This window comes from Stegostoma tigrinum, chromosome 2, assembly GCF_030684315.1.
Source record: "Stegostoma tigrinum isolate sSteTig4 chromosome 2, sSteTig4.hap1, whole genome shotgun sequence".
In the NCBI taxonomy this organism is placed as follows: domain Eukaryota; kingdom Metazoa; phylum Chordata; class Chondrichthyes; order Orectolobiformes; family Stegostomatidae; genus Stegostoma; species Stegostoma tigrinum.
In genome coordinates, this window is record NC_081355.1 from 12,661,382 (window position 1) to 12,673,728 (window position 12,347).

At 41.3% G+C, this 12,347-nt stretch overlaps 1 protein-coding gene across 5 annotated transcripts in view; it reads left to right on the forward strand.

The window, feature by feature from the left end:
* Positions 1-12,347, forward strand: part of LOC125461457 (tubulin beta chain-like) — a 28,752-nt gene that overhangs the window by 12,105 nt on the left and 4,300 nt on the right. For 2 of the 5 annotated variants that reach the window (XM_048550316.2, XM_059652397.1), the window contains one exon: positions 825-990. The exons of the other annotated variants lie outside the window; for them this stretch is intronic. The gene's annotated coding sequence lies outside the window, so the exon portion shown is untranslated. The remainder of the gene's footprint in view (positions 1-824; positions 991-12,347) is intronic. 5 annotated transcript variants of the gene reach the window in all.

Here is a 12,347-nt window from a genome sequence, read left to right on the forward strand (position 1 = left end):
GCTGCAATGCCACATTTAACATTGTAGACCTGCACAACTCAATTGTGCCATATAGTTGGCGCTAGTTCACATTTGTTAATAGTTTTTCAAAAAAAATTCGTCAACTCAATGCTGACTTCAGGTGGCAGCCTCAAGTGTGAACCACTGATAATATAAGACCATTGGTGGTGGGTATTGGCAGGTTTCTTGATCTCCCTGAAGGAACATTACCCTTCTCTGGGCATTACAGATAATGGTAACATCTTGCCACCATGTTCTCTCTGGCTTGTTTAAGCAACCATTCATTGGATGAAGGGAAAGACCATGCAGGAAGAGATGATTTGATATTGTGCCATCAGACTCTCAAAAAAAACAAGCCGCAATTAAAACAACAGGAGGAAAATAAAGCACCCAAAACAAAGATTTTCTGATTGGTACACACACACACATTATTGGAAAGAAAAGCAGGAGAGGTGAACCCTTATGAATAGTGATAACAAAGTGTGAAGCTGGATGAACACAGCAGGCCAAGCAGCATCTCAGGAGCACAAAAGCTGACGTTTCGGGCCTATACCTCTCTGGTGAAGGGTCTCGGCCCAAAACGTCAGCTTTTGTGCTCCTGAGATGCTGCTTGGCCTGTGTTCATCCAGCTTCACACTTTGTTATCTTGGATTCTCCAGCATCTGCAGTTCCCATTATCCCTTATGAATAGTGATTGTCTTTTGGAACTTGCCTGTTTGATGTTACTGCCTAAAAATGCTTTTTCTCAACAATGAAATGAACTGCCTGTATATTGAATAACCACTGCACCATTATTGTAGAATGCTAACAATATTTTTATGCAGAAAACCTCTGCATTTTCTTTTTGCAAAGAAAAAGAAAGAAAGACTTGCGTCTATACAGCGCTTTCACGACATCAGAACATCCGAAAGCGCTGTACAACCAATGAAGTAATGCTGATGGTTTGCGAGGGAAAAGCGAAGTAAAATGTTCCGGGACTGCCTGTACCCGGTAAATGAGATGATAATTCCAGTATTCTCCGGATATTATAAATGTTATTTCAATAGTATTTGATTTAACTGTTCTGTAATAATATTGCTATTACATTTAATACATGTTCACAATTATATTCAAGTCTATGAGGCAACAGTGAAATCTTTTCACTGTTTAAGTATTATACCTCCATCTACAACCGATGCTCTATTAATATAAAAGCAAAATATACGGGTGCTGGGTATCTGAAATAAAAGCAGAGATTGGTGGAGAAACTCAGCAGGTTTGATTGCAAGTGTGGTGAGAAAAACAGAATTAATATTTTGGTCCATTATCAATCTACTTCCAAAGACAAGTCATATTGAACTCAAACCATAACTCGGTTCCTATCTCCACAGGAGCTGTCAGATCTACTGAGTTTCTCCACCCTTTTCTGTTTTTTTATTACCCGTGCTGTATTCTCTCAGTAACACTGCTGATAATGTGCTGTAGGAACAGGAGGTTTTCAGCTGCTCAGCCCTGTTCCACCATTCAATGAGCTTGTGATGATCTGTGACCTAACTCCACATAACTGCCTTTGGCCCGTATCTCTGGAATATCTTTGCTTAACAAAAATATATCCATCTCAGATTTAAAACTAACAACTGATCCTGCATCCTCTCCCCACTTATGAGAGAGAATTCTAACTGGGAGTTCAAAACTAGGGGGCATTTTTTTAAGGTGAGAGGAGAAAGATTTAAAAAGGATGCAGAGAATGGTTTGTGTGTTTAATGAACTGGTAGGTGCAGATACAGTTACAATATTTAAAAGACATTTGGATAAGATAATGAATGGGAAAGATTTGGAGGGATATGGGCCAAATACAGGCAGGTGGAACTAGTTTAGTTTGGAATTATGGTCAGTGTGGACTGGTTGGACCGAAGGGTTTGGTCCCATGCTGTATAACTCTAGAAGTGCCCAACTAAAGGAAATACGTTATCTTTATCCAACCTGCCATTTCCTGTTTATGCCTTGAAGACTTCACTCAGACCATCCATAATTCGAAATAAAACTTCCTAAATTCTAGAGAAGACAGCCTTAATTTAAACATTCTTTCCTCATAACTTAACACCTGAAGTCCAAGCATCATTTTTGTAAACCTGCATTGTACTCCCTCCAAGGCTAAGATATCCTTCCCTAAGGTGTGGTGCCTAGATCTGCTCACAGAGCTCCATGTGGGATCTGACCAGGGTTTTGTATAACTGCAGCATAATGTTTGCATCCTTGTTCTCCAAACATCTCGATATAAAGCCCTGAGCTGATCAATTCTACCATGCAAGCAGCATATATGTTGGACTAGAAGTCATTTTTTGAAGTCTCAGAATATCTAACACTTCCTTTCCCTCCTGTGGGGAGTTGATTAATAAACCCAGTATAAAAGTTAACCACCTGTGTGGGTGTAGGTGCTCACCATTTGGAAATGTCATGAACATTCACACCTCAAAACACAGCCTGTATCTCCTGCATAAACAGTTGTACCCAGGTGTGAGGTACCTGAAAGTAAAGCATGCATTTGTGGGGTGAAAATTTGGGGCTGTTTACTGATGCATGTTTTAGCATTATTGGAGTGGAGGGGTGAGATTTGAAACATGACTTTAAGGGTTGGAAAAATTGGGCCACTTTATATACAGTGTCACAAACTATGGTGTTTTTTTCAAAAAGAAAATTGTTACATAATACTCATCTGAAAATTTAAGAAGGCTTGTCCGTGAGGAGAGACTTCACCAGAGGTTTCTCCTTTGTGTTGTCAATCATTTTGGCACCTGATTTTGGAAAAATAATTAAAGCTGATCTTAATTTTTGCTGCTGCTTTGTGACAATATCAACTTTTCAGGATGAACCTTACTTAATTCTGAAGGCTGCTCATTTCATAGAGGAACATGCACCCTCTTTTTGCTCAATAATCTGATTATAATGGTGGACATGAATATTAATAACAGCAGGAAGGAGCTCACTATCATGAGCTGTGTTGAGAGATGACAGTGTGGGTGGATTCTACGGGGTAATTAATTGTTGCTATGACAAAGTACAAGGTAAAAATAGCGGTGTTTTTGAATGGCATTGTTGAGTGGAATTGAGATGAATTGTCCTGTAAACCAGCAATAAATTTAATCTACTTGTCAGAAACTGTGCCCTTTTAACTGATAAATACTTGAAGATGTACAAACTGAATTTTAGAGGTGGGGTTGAAGTAGTTTTCCAAGCATCTAGACTTGGGGTGCAGGGTTTAGAGATTTGGGAGTTACAGATGATCAAAGAAAGATGATGGAATACCCCTAATTAATTGTATATAGTTTAAGTTACTTAGTTAATAGTTTACATGGAATGTTCCAACCAAAATAGAAAAGAAACGCATACAACTCATGACAGGTGAGTTACTGATTCCAGAGGACAGTCAGTTGGATGGTGCAGAGTGTTTTTGATCTCTGCACCTAGCAGAGGTAATGTTCTGCTCAGTGGCCTGTGTTGCTTGCATAAATAGTTATGTCCAGCTATTAAGTGTTAGGGAACTCCCCTTTTCTCCATCCTTGCCTGTCCTCCTCCATCTGAAGTTTGAGCAGCTGTCTGATGAGGACTAACCCCTTAGTGTGCTTTATTCTAAAGCCTGGTTGTTTACCCTGCACCAATCACTTGTGGTGGGGGGGGGGCACTGTACCAATCAACAATTACAGGATGCATACTCAAAATACTCAGGGTAGTCCTCTCACCACCTCTACCCACTGCCTGCATCACTTTGAGATGAGATTTGCCTTTTAGTTTAGCTTGCACTGAGAGCTAAATGTTAGCCTTTACTAGACACTTGTACTAGGTCTTCTAATCCCTTATCAATTTAGGAATGTCAACATGGAATCCTCAGTCAGGAAACCTTGACATATCTAAGGGCTGTTTGACCAGGAGAGAAAGGAAACTATTTCTCTCCTGAGGCAGACTAATGCTCTGCTCACTAATTCCATAAGAATTCTACATTTATTCCACAAAGTATCATTTTTTTAAAGCTGTCATTTCTTACTGGGAGGACCAGCACAATGGCTAAAGTTCCTCTCAGGCTGGCTCTCTGATGTGTCCCTCTGGGTTCAGAATGCAGCCAGCAATCCACCCATCAGAAACAGGGGGCCACTTTGGATAATTACGGAAGCCATCAGTGGGATCCTTTTGCAGTATTTTGTGCTGCACACGACCTTCGCAGTGTCAGGAGGTGAGAAAGTACTCAGGGCACCATGTGATTCAAGTGTAGCAATCGTTTCGAAGAAGACGATTGGCAGTGCTCAGGATGTCAGTGGGCGGATTGTTGCAATAGTTTTTTACCTTCTGGGCGTGAGCGAATTGGTTTGCCAGTGCCAGTCAGCCATGCAGCACCTCCGTCATGTGCCTGCCTTCTCTTCCCACATTCATCTCAGCAGCACATGGCATTCTCAGTGGGTGTACCCACTGCTGTTCAACTTGAGCACTCAGCATGGCACCCCCACATCCTCAGTCCTGCCACTGTCCCTAGCTGTTCAAAGCATCCAAAGACGACTCTTAATACCTGTCTTCTGGGAAGATAAAGCCCAGTGTCCCATTCTGCAAACATCTGCTTAGCAGGTCATAAGTTCAGCCGTCACCCATTCTGCAGTCTGTCTGTCCTCCATTTTTTCAGCATTAATCCAAAGGGAAATCTGATCGGTTGTTTAGCAAGTGGCTGATCCAACTGCTTGGTTCCACATCAGCGCCATGATCCTCTGTATACTTTGATGCACTTTGTAAAAGTAGAGTGTTAAACAACCCATCACCATGCATGATCGTTTTCTATATGGCCAGATAGAGATAAAGGATAAAGGACCAGATTTGAATCAAGAAAGCTTGAGGTTGATTTAATGTTTAGGAATCGAACGTGAATACCTGTAGGTACCTTTGAGTATTCATTTAGAACTTTGCTCTGGGAACTAAAAATTTGATAAAAGGACTGATGAGGCTAATTGATTCATCATAGCAGTTCCATCTTAGCACAATGTGACTAATATGCACTGACAACTGCTTATAGGTCATGCAATCTGCCAGGAAAGGTAACTCCCTGCTGTGACCTTGAGATTGAATAGATTCAGAAATCTTAATTAGGGACAACATGATACATGGACAGAAAGAAAATCACAGTGTGAGGCCATTCAGCCCATTATGTCTGCACTGGCTGTCCCAGCATTTAAACTTATTGTCAATCTCCCACCTTTTCCCTATAGCCCTGTAAATTGTTTCCATCACCCAGTCATCCCTCTTGAATGCTTCAACTGATCCAGCGACTACCACACTTACAGCCTGTCCAGTCCCTGCTCTATCTACATCTTGTGTGAGATGTTTGCTTCCCTTTTCACAAAACATTTAAAAACTTTGCCCTCTATTTCTCAATCCATTTACAAGTGGAAACAGTTTCTTCCTATCCGCTCTGTACAGATCTCTCATGTTTTTGGCGACTTCTTTCAAATCTACTTTTTTCCTTCTCCTCTCCAAGGAAAGCAATGCTGACTTCTCCAATCTACCATTGTAACCAAGGAAATTCGTTGCTGGAACTATTCTTGTAAACTTCTATTCTGCGCTCTCCAATGCATTCATGTCCTTCCAACGGTGTGGTACTGAAAACTGTACACAGTACTCCACAGTCATAGACCTGTACAGTATGGAAACACACCATTCAGTCCATCTCATCCATGCTGACCAGATATTCTAAATCTCCCCTTCCCCAACTGCATCCCTAAACCAGCCCAGTTTGTCCCCTCCCCCCACTGCACCACACAACCAGCCCAGCTCCTCCACTCCACCCACTGCATCCCAAAACCAGTCCAACCTGTCTCCGCCTCCCTAACCTGTTCTTCCTCCCACCCATCCCTTCCTCCCACCCCAAGCCGCACCCCCATCTACCTACTAACCTCATCCCACCTCCTTGACCTGTCCGTCTTCCCTGGACTGACCTATCCCCTCCCTACCTCCCCACCTATACTCTCTCCACCTATCTTCTTTTCTCTCCATCTTCGGTCCGCCTCCCCCTCTCTCCCTATTTATTCCAGAACCCTCACCCCATCCCCCTCTCTGATGAAGGGTCTAGGCCCGAAACGTCAGCTTTTGTGCTCCTGAGATGCTGCTTGGCCTGCTGTGTTCATCCAGCCTCACATTTTGTTGTCTTGTATTCTAAATTAATCTGGTTTCATTTGCCAGCATATCCCTCTAAATCCTTCGTGATAATATACCCATCCAGACTTCTTTTAAACGTTGTAACTATACCAGTCTCCACCACTTCCAGTGGCACCTCATTCCATACACGCCCCACTCTTTGTGTGAAAAAGTCGCCCCTCATCTCCCTTTTAAATCTTTCCCTTCTCACCTTAAACCTATGCTGTCTAGTTTTGGACTCTCCTACTTGGGAAAAAGACCTTGGCTATTCACCCTATCCATACCCCTCATGCTTTTCTAAACCTTCCAAGGGTCACCCATCAGCCTCCGATGCTCCATGGAAAATAGCCCCAGCCTATTCAGCTTCTCCCTATAGTTCAAATCCTCCAACCCTGGCAACATTCCTGTAAATCTTTTCTGTACCTTTTCAAGGTACATAACATCCTGCCCATAGAAGGGAGACCAGAACTGAACGGAGTATTCCAAAAGTGGCCTAACCAATGTCCTATACAGCCATAATGTGACCTCCCGACTCTAATATTCAAAGCACCGACCAATAAATTCAAGCATGCTAAATGCCTTTTTCACTATCCTGTCTATCTGGGACTCCACTTTCAAAGAGCTACAAATCTGCACTCCAAGGTCTCTTTATTCAGCAGCACTCCCCAGGACCTAATCATAAACTGTATGAGTCCTGCCTGATTTGCCTTTCCAAAAAAACAGCACCTCACATTTTTTCCAGCTGAGCTCTATTTAGAGCTTTGTATAAGTTTATTGTAACCCCCCTACTCTTGTACTCTATACTCCTATTCATGAAGCCTGGAATATGGTGTTCTTTATTAACAGCTTTCTCTATCTATCCTGCATTGAGGAGGTGATGAACTGATGATCGTATTGCTGGACTGTTAATCCAGGGACCCAAATATGTTCTGAGGATTTGAGTTTGAATCCCACCACGGCAGATGGTGGAATATGAATTTAATTTTAAAAATCTGGAATTAAGAGTCTAATGATGACCATGAAACCACTGTTGATTGTCAATAAATCCATCCCGTTCACTAATACCCTTTAGGGAAGGAAACCACCATCGTCACCTGGTCTGGCCTACATGTGACTCCAGACCCACAGCAATGTGATTGACTCTTAACTGCCCTCTGGGCATTTAGGGATGGACAATAAATGCTGGTGTAGCCAGCGATGCCCTTACCTCGTGAATGAATAATGAAAACAAAACCTTTACTGACTTATATATACTCCTATATATTCTCAGGTGTCTCTGTTCACGCACACCTTTTAGAGTTATGAGGTGTAGAGCTGGATGAACACAGCAGGCCATGCAGCATCTTAGGAGCAGGAAAGCTGATGTTTCGGGCCCAGACCCTTCAGCAGAAATGGGGTAGGGGCAGAGGGTTCTGAAATAAATACGGAGACAGGGGAGGTGGATCGAAGATGGATAGAGGAGAAGATAGGTGGAGAGGAGACAGACAGGTCAAAGATGCAGGGATGGAGCTAGTAAAGGTGAGTGTAGGTGGGGAGGTAGGGAGGAGATAGGTCAGTCCAGGGAGGACGGACAGGTCAAGGGGGCAGGACGAGATTAGTAGGTAGGAAATGGGGGTGCGGCTTGAGGTGGGAGGAGGGGATAGGTGAAAGGAAGAACAGGTTAGGGAGGCGGGGACTAGTTGGGCTGGTTTTGGGATGCGGTGGGGGGAGGGGAGATTTTGAACCTTGTGAAGTCCACATTGATACCATTGGGCTGCAGGATTCCCAAGTGGAATATGAGTTGCTGTTCCTAGCCACTCAAGTTTGATCGAGAATGGCATTTTAAAAAAAATTTAATGCTTAATCATTTTACTTATTGCAGTAGAGGTATGAGTTGTTTTTATATTGGGTAACATTGGTTTGTTGGGTTGAAACCTTGTATACTTTATGCTGGGGCTTTAAAATCCAGTTAATATTGGAGAAGATGTACATTAAAACAGTGAGATTACAGAATATATGTATAGTTTTTCAATCGCAGTGAAAAAATTAAACATCTTTTCAAAATGAGCAAATTTTAATGGTGAGTCATCAATGCCTTTGTTACGTGGAGATGAGATTATTATGCTAAAATAACCTGAGAATATATGGAACTATATAAAATATGTATATATTATTTATTTACACACACACACACACGTCATTAAAGATGACACCATAGGTAGAGAGAGCTGTTAATAAAGCATACAGTACTCTAGGCTTCATGAATGGGACCATAGAGTACAAGAGCAGGGGGATCACAGCAAACTCATATAAAGCTCTGGTTAGATCTCAGCTGGTGTACTGCATACAGCTCTGGGTGCCACATCATTGAAAGAATTTGAATAACCATTCTGAAGAAGGGTCACTGGACCCAAAATGTTAAATCTGTTTTCTCTTCACAGAAGCTGCCAGACCTGCTTGCCTTTTAGAGCAATTTCTGCTTTTGTTTCTGACTTCCAGCATCTGCTGTACTTTTGTTTTTTTATTATTCCAGTGCTCTCCAGGCCACCGTCTAAAAGCTTAAACACATTCAGTCCTCTGCAGCGCTATTCCATCTCGCACTAAATCCTATTTGACCATCACGCCCATTCTTGCAGATTTACCTGGTCCAGTGACACTCAGATTTTATAAACTCTCCTCGTTGTTTTCAAATCTTCCATGGCCTCACATTTCCTTATCTCTGTAATCTCCTGCAGCCCTACAGTTCTCTGAGATCGCTGCTACTCCAAGTCTGGTCTGTTTGGTATCCACAATTTCTAGTGCATCCTCATTGGTGGCCCTGCCTTCAGCAACTCAGGCTCTATGCTCTGATATTCTCTCCCTAAACCTCTCCTCCTTAAAGACACTCTTTGGAATCAGTGGCTCTAACCAAGTTGGTCACCTATCCAATTGCTACCATATTGCCTCACAAATAGATTGGGAACGTTGTGGAGGGCTAGGGGCCAGGAGCAGCCAGGTGGGACTAGTTTAGTTTGGAATCCGTGCTGCATGACTCAATGACTGTAAATCTGAAGCAGATTTGGCTTATACCACCAATCAGTAAGATCACAGCTAATCTGATTTTAACCTCAACTCCAGATTCTGCCCTACCCTCAAAAATTTTTCACTCTTGCTTTTTCAAGAATCTATCTACCTGTACCTTAAATAATATTCAAGCATTCTACTTCCGTCACCCATTGAGGAATGAACTTCCAATACTGTCAACATTTTGATACAGAAAGGTCTCTTTTTCTCTGTCTTCAATGGGCAGCTCGTCATTTACAAACTCTGACCCCCCAGTTCTAGAATCTCCCAGCAGAGGAAACATCCTTTCCACAACCGCCCTGTCAGTTTCAAACAAATCTCCTCTTACCCTTCTAAACTCCAGCAGATATGAGTCTACCATGTCCAACATTTCCTCATAAGTCAACTCCCAAATCCAGCTATTAGTTAAGTAGACTTTCTTTGAAGCACTCCAATACAGTTACATCCTTAAAAAGGCAGATTAATTTGTACAACACTATAAATATGACCTCACCGGTGGTCTGGGTAAACTGAAGCAGGTGGCTAATTGTCAAACCTTGTTTGATGATGCTGTTGTAAATGGCTTTCTACAATTAGGTAACTGTGTAAATGCACATTGTTGTTGTGTGAAGATTTATCACAGTCTCCTTCGGTCAAAGAGTATTTTGTTTTCACTCCTTTTGTTGCCTGTCACTGGAACATTTCGACCGGCAGGAAAAAGGTAGAACAAAATTCCTCTCTAATGGAGACATAAAGTAACCAGTGAGAAATCAATGATTTGTTTCACACCTCCTGCCTGATTTCCTCCCCATCTACATCAGTGCACTGGATTGTCAGGAAGGTAGATACCACAACTTTTAACTAGCAATTTGGTGCTCCTGCCAAAGTTGTATGTTTCCCTTCAAAAACATGAGTGCTTTCAGTGCTGGAATACATGGTGGATCTTCATTGTATTTTGTTGGTAAATGTTGAATTAACTCTGTTAAGATGTGTTGTGACTAAAATTATTATGTAATTTGTCTTTCTGGGGATGCCTTTTCAAGTAGAATTGCTTTACTTTCATTTTGCTTGGTTCTGATTTTCTGATGGGCACCAAACTCTTAGAAACCAATTGCTTTGGAAAATGGCCTTGCCCAAGTTGGAATGAGCCTAGTTTATGTAAGTTTTTGTCAGATTCTCGCTGTAGACAAGTCTCCACTATGTTTTAAGACTGTATTCATTGCAGAATACTTCCAAACTAGATATAATCCTGAAATATCACACCTATACATAATTTTTTAGTCAACTTGCATGTGGGGCAATGAAATGGAGGAAGAAAACCATTAGATTCAGAGGTATGATACTGTACAGACATAATTACTGCATTTTGATATTGTATATCCGGTTTTAAAGAGATGATCGGTATTTTAAAGAGAATTTTAGTTCTTTTTTAAATAAAACACTTTTAACTTAATAAATTGCAGAAATAGTTTAAAATGGCATAGCATTCGTTTGCAACCTTCATTAAAGTTCTAAACCTTCACTATTTCCTGAGTATAAGAGGAATTTTACTAACAAATTACTAATGGGAGAGCAGGCATTGATTTTGATCAAAGGGAATAGGAGCAGGAGTAGGCCATTCAGCCCTTCAAGCCTGCTCCTCCATTATATATGATCATGGGCTGATCATCCAACTCCATTCGCTGTTTCTGTTTTCCCTCCATACCCAGTGACCTCTTCAGCCCAAAGAACAATATCTAACTCCTTTTGAAAACATTTAATGTTTTGGGACCAAAGACATTCTGTGGCAGAGGATTCCACAGGCTCACCATTTTCTGGTTGATGAAATTTCTCCTAATCTCCAGTCAGGACTTACCTTAGATAGTGACCCATGGTTCTGGTTTCCCAGTCATCAGGAATGCCCTTCCTGCATTTACCATGTGTAGTCCTTTCGGAGTTCTGTAGGTTACTATGAAATCACCCCTCATTCTTCCAAACTCTAGTGAATAAATCATAACCGATCCAGTGTCTCTTTATACATCATTCCTGTCATCTTAGTAACCAGTCTGGTAAATCTTTGTTGAACTTCCTCCATAGCCAGAACAATCTACCTCCTTTGATGGGCAGAATGGCCTAGATTATCTCTGATATTAGCACGAAGAGTTTTATCCCCTCACCATTACAAACATGGAGCTCTGAAGAAAAACAGAAAACAGTTTAAACTATTTTTCCTTTTGGGATGACCGCAGAATTAAAGTATTGCTTTCTGAAAATAGATATTTCCCGTTTGTTCAAATTGTGTGTGTAAGAAGTCTTTCGATTATTGCTGTGATGTCACTTGGAGGCGAAAACTTTCTAAATAATTCAGTTAAAGAGAGCTTATGTCATGGTTTCACTATTATGAATATGGTCATCTTTCTAAGGGCACGCAGACTTTCTTCATGAATTTGGAAGCCACTGCGCATGAATTGATTAGATGCCAAAGCAGTTTGAATTGACTGAAATCCCAATTGTTTCTGTATGAAAGCTATGCAAATTATTTTTAAACCTTCGCAATTTTTCTGAGTTCTGATTTATTCCAGGCAGTTCTTATTGATCTATTTGTTCCTGTTACAGGGAAGTAGGGTCATAGATTTTATTAGTCCAGCTCTACCTCAGGATTACTGCATTTGAGAGGGCTCTACTGAAATAATTGCTTGATAGTACAGAAATTAAACATTGATTAAAGGAGACATGAAGTTGAAGCTATTTCTCTTGCACTTGTTAGTACTGTCATGCAAGGAAACTGAAGAAACCAGTAAATTGTACAAATGAGAAGAGAGCGCTGATTAATTTAACCACTGCCAAAACAATTAGCACTAACCAATCAGCGTACTCTTCTCATGATATATACACTGCTAATGTTTTCTAAAAGTTTAACTTTTTTGTGTTTCAGCTCTGATGAATACAAGGTGGAAAGCTTTAACCTCATGTCTCCTTGTTGAAACTAAAATTTTTAAAGAAAAGATTCCACAGTGTAAAGAGACTTAACAACTGCTGCTCTTTATTTAATGAAAGCAACTTATTTTGTCCTGTTGCCCACCCACTATTCTTGCTCACTGTTGGACGGTTGAATAGAGTGCAATGACATCATTTGCCGCAGATGGCTTGTGGCTTGGCCTGTGCTATGCTGTAACTCTGCTGCTTTGTTCCTCCCA